Source organism: Mustela lutreola, chromosome 10 (genome assembly GCF_030435805.1).
Source record: "Mustela lutreola isolate mMusLut2 chromosome 10, mMusLut2.pri, whole genome shotgun sequence".
NCBI lineage: Eukaryota > Metazoa > Chordata > Mammalia > Carnivora > Mustelidae > Mustela > Mustela lutreola.
Window position 1 is genome coordinate 114,892,688 of NC_081299.1, and position 4,977 is coordinate 114,897,664.

General features: G+C 44.5%; 1 long non-coding RNA gene across 1 annotated transcript; it reads right to left on the bottom strand.

Annotated features, from left to right (window-relative positions):
• Nucleotides 1-613: 613 nt before the first annotated feature.
• Nucleotides 614-3,039, bottom strand: LOC131810148 (uncharacterized). Its single transcript, XR_009345446.1, has 3 exons — nucleotides 2,801-3,039; nucleotides 1,321-1,463; nucleotides 614-1,238 (listed from the first exon to the last, which is right to left on the bottom strand). It is a non-coding gene; the product is annotated as an uncharacterized LOC131810148 (long non-coding RNA).
• Nucleotides 3,040-4,977: the final 1,938 nt, after the last annotated feature.

The following is a 4,977-nucleotide window of genomic DNA, read 5'->3' on the forward strand; positions in this document are numbered from 1 at the left end:
GAGGTGGGGAGAGAAATATGGAGGTTGTTATAGGAAGGTAGAAGGTTAAAGGAAGTCTTTGTTTTGTGTTTTTTCCTTTTGTTTTTAAGAAAAAGGTCATTTGTCTTCTGACTGGAAGGATCCATTGGAACAAGAACTTGATATTGGCCCTGGGAGTGGAGTCCTGGAGAGGGCTGGAAGGAACAAATCCCAGGCACAAGGAAGAACAAACCCTAGCTGGGGATGTCTGCTCTTCTCAATAAACCTGCTCTGTCTTCAACTCTTTCTGTGTTTCTTGTACATTTCTCCAATTACCATGTAAATTCCATGATGCCAGGGACTTTTTTGTGTCGTTCGCCACAGATTTACAAACACTCAGGGCAGTGTGTAGCACACAGTAGGTACTGACTAAATATTTGTTGAGTAAATGTCTAAAAACAAATTAAAAATGGATACAAATGTAGGTGTAGATTTGATTGGGTGGTGGTAAGATAAGGGAATTCCTGCACAAAGGGCTTTTATTTTCTTGAAGTGTGACACTAGTGATGAAGTTTTGGAACACAGGTGAGGTTTGGTGGGGTGAGGTCCAGAGCCGATGACCAAGAAAGGATTCTTGAGACGTCTTAGGTGCTAATGGTGGTTTTATTAAAACACAGGGACAGGACCCAAGGGCAGAAAGAGCTGCTCAGACAGAGGCATGGTTGACTGGGAGCTGAGGAAGGTGAGGACAAAGGGGGTGTCCAGAAGGACTGTCATATGCTAAAGAAGAATTTCAGGATAAGGGAGACCTGGTTATTGTCAAGTCAAGGCTGTTTTTGCCTCTAATGAGGGAAAGCATGAAGACAGTCAGGAGTTTCCTGGAGATATGTTACATTCCTTCTATCACACATCCTTGTCAGTGGGATTTGGGCTTAGAAGAAATTCAGTTTTATTACACTTCCCTCCCCCTTAGCCTCCCTCAATTTTATGGAGGGGAGGGTGATGTTAGGGCTTCCGGAAACTGAGGTATGGGTCTCTGGAAGTCAGGCTATTGATGAGAAAGCTTCTTCCTTCCTTGTAAGTCACTAGGACATTCGTAGATGGAGGGATACTCCTGTCCTGCAGGACTGGGATCTCTATCAGTTAAGCATCGTTTTTCCTTTAGGGCAGCCAGGAGTGCATGAGGAATGTTACACATATGGCATGGGGAGAGGGTGTAGGGTGCCAGTTTCTGCTTTGTCCTAAGCTTGCCTTCTGCTCCCTCATCCCTAGGACAGGAGCTGGGAGTGAGGTGACATAGTTCAGAAGAGGTAGGGGTAGGGATTGTTGAGGCAAGTCTTGAAGGAGGGAAAGCAAACTCACCGGAGAGACAAGGGAGTTTGAAGCCAGGGTTGAGTATCCACTGGAGAATTGTGGTCAAGTGTTTTAAAGTACAGCAGGTTGGCTCAGCTGTATGATTCCTTCCTGGTTTCTGGTGCATGCCGCTGGCATTGGTAGAATCATTTCTAAAGAAACAAAGCAAAAGAGGATAAGCCATTCTTTCACAAACGATGATGAATCAAGTTTTGAACATGCTGGGTTTTGAGGCATAGGTGGAACATCAGTGAAATAGCATGAGTAGGTAGTCAGTTACACGGGCCTGGTGGGTAGGAAAGAAACAGATGGTCGTGTATCAGTGGGAGAGATGTTGGCTAGGGAATGGGAGCTGAAACCAAGGGCACAGTTGATATCACTACAAGAGAGGGTAGCTTGGAAGAGAAAGGTTAACTGAACCCCCGGGGAAACCCTGATGGGAATGTCACATGCATTTCTCAGGCATGCCAATGTTGACACAGATTACTGTAACTCCTGGGGGCCAGAAGTCATGTCTTTGAGATTCAATCATTCTCTGCCTCTGGCATAGGTGGGCCACATTGAAGGTAATTCTAAAATTCATTCCGATTTGATTTCATTGCACTTTTCATTTACCAGAATCTTGTCATGGTTTGCTAGTGTATCATTTTCTCGAAAAGATTAAATAAGGACCATTTTACAAATATGAGATGAATGCCTGAAGGGATTTTGTTTAATTCATTCATTAGCTCGGGAACCACTAAGATGTTACCACCACTTCAAGCAAGAATCTCAAGGCAGACACATATACAATCAGTAATACTTAAACGAATTTGCTTTGATAGATGCAAATAGATATGCAAATAGAATGCAAATGGATGCAAAACTGCCTTCTACCAAAGGAAAGGGGGTCAACTGTACTTCCAGTGGACAAAATTCATTTACATATAGCTAGACAAGATCATCTGCATCCACATCAATTATGTACAATCTATAGAGTTGCAAAATAGCTCAAAGACAAGAAAGGCACAGAATATCCCATAGAATTGGTCAGCCCAGAAGGGTACATGAGACAACACCTGTTTTCCCTTGGAAGACACTATAATCTTTTAGGTTCATTTCAATGTCTTTCGTGATTTTGCCTATGCTTTAAAAGAAAAAAAAGTTACCCTTATCATTCTTATTAGTTTGAAAAAAACTAATAAAATACTAGTCTGTTATAAAATACACATGGAAGAATGTTCTGGCACTATCATACCCAATTTGGGGTACTAACTGATTAGGAAGATGAGGCAGAATTTGGGAGCCTGTAGGATGAGTCTGTTTCCGGTTGGAATGGGAAACATTTAAGAATCAAACTAAATGATCTCAAATCCACTCTGGAATGAAACAGGTTATAAGGAAAATACAGAAGATGTTGAAATGTACCTGTTGGCTCATTGTGAGCTTTCCTGGTCGAATGGAGACCTCTACCATGATGCTTGTCCTCCATGTCCCACCCGTCCCATACCTGCTATCCTGGCACCAAAGGGCCACCAGACTTTAGGCTCAGTCTGCAGTTCCAAATGGAAACCCTCTGTTCCCACAGTAGTGGACAGGATGACTCTGGTTGCTGGTGGAAGCGTCAGCTGCTTTAGTCCAACAGTTCAAGAGAGGATCAGAAGAGCATAAGGACGATATTGGAAAAAAATGCTCGGGCGAATTTCCAGAACACAGTATTTCTCTTTGCAATTTTTGAGTGTTCTGTAGCCAACCTGCCAAAAAAAATGTGAAAACTATAAATAGAGAGGAGTGGGAAGGAGAAATGAGGACCTGTCACAGTGCCAGCAAAAATAGGGAACTGAGAATTTTCCAGAGATTCAGAGTCAAAGGAGGTTAATATTTACTTAGAAAAGAAGTCGTGGGCACAAGTTCTAGGATGAAATGAAGGCAAGAGAGGGAAGTTAGGGAATCGATAGAGAGAGAGAGACTTGAAGATAAAAAAAAGTCAACTTAAAGTCTCATTCCTCATTAAGGAAAGTACAGATCAGAGAAGAGGGGAGAGACTGGGATATAGTTGATCGCCGATTGTGTCTGGCTCTGATTAGAAGCTTTGTATCCACTTTTTAATTTCATCTTCCAGCCTGTTTCCTGGATTCCAGCTTCTAATTCCTATGAAATAGGTACCATCACCAAAGACGAGAGTCAAACATGTAACAGTAGTCAAATCTTTAACAGCGCGGACAACTAACTAACCAAAAGCTGGCCTGGGGACCCCTGCAGAGTCAAGTGTTACACGCCCAGTGCCTGGATCGCGAGGCCGTGGTAGGGATCTTAGGAAGGGTTCAGGGTAGGGAGACACACCGCAGGTTCTGGCCAGAGGCTAGTCACCAAACTTTGTGTGGCTGAAGGGGTGTGTACCAGCTGAGTGTCAGCTCCCAGATGAAACTGAGGGAAATGTCCTTTGGGAAGGTTTCCGCTGACTCTCTGCCTTTCCTTCGTCCTCCCCAGGGTGTTCCATTAGCATTTGGGGTCTGGGGTCTTGCCTGTTGCTCCTGGCTTTGGTGGGCCACGCCACTGCCACAGCCAGGGCTCCACGTGGCAGTGAACTGTATGGGGTCTTGACTGTTCCCTCCTGACTCTCGGAAGGAGAACAGGTAGCAGGGATTTTCATTCTTTGTTGGCACCTACTCTCTTCAGCAACCCCAAGATCAGTACCCCAGGCTGCACAAGCTCAGGTTCATGTCTTTAACAAAGGCCGGCAATAATTTCAGAAAGGAATGACAATGAAGGCAAAAAACAGTTCAACTACTCGCTCATCTGGACTTCTAGGGCAGGTGGGGTTCCCAGACAACTTTGTTCTGTCGGTCTGGCACCCTTGCCCCCCCACTCGGTGCCTTGGTGATGAGTGTGGGCCTTGCTGTTTGCGCTGCCTGAATTTGCCCTTGTCGCTTATTAGCACTGTGGCCCTAAAAGTCTGAGAGGCTAAAAGTCATGCCTCTCAGAGCCAATCGGAATAGCTTATTAGACCTATTGATTCTGGCATAGTGGGCCTGTGCGGAAATCTCTCTTCTTCATCCCTCCTCCTTCTCAGTCTTCCCCTCCTCCACCTCTTCCTCCTCCTTCTTTGATGTGTAAACCAAGGTATTTGGGGAGCAGGGAATGATGTGATGTTTGGGATTTACTTTAAAATATATTCCAGACCTCCCCTCTCTCCCAAAAACAAAAATACAGGCACTTTGGGGGCAGTAGAAGGAGGAGGGCCTATGAAACAGTTGGGGAAGCAGAGTGATAAGTACTCGGAAGGGCCGGGATCCTTCTGCTCTACACATTTTGAGAATTTTCATAATAAGAGTAAACAAACAAAGACCAAATAATGAGGCTTTCATTCCCTATATCCAAATGACCACAACAGGGCATAGAATGCACTTTCATAGTTGCTCCCCTGGCAATTTATTCTGATTCTCCAAATAAGATTCCAGCTCTCATCCTACCTGTCATAGTCTCTGGATATTGACTGCGAACGTTTTCCTAAACAAGGCCTTGCCAGGCCCACTGCTAGGGAATGTATTGTTTCAGATTCTGTACTCAGGTTTTAAAGATTTTTTTAATTTATTTATCAGAGAGAGAGTGGGGGAGAGAGTGAGCACAGGCAGACAGAATGGCAGGCAGAGGCAGAGGGAGAAACAGGCTCCCTGCTGAGCAAGG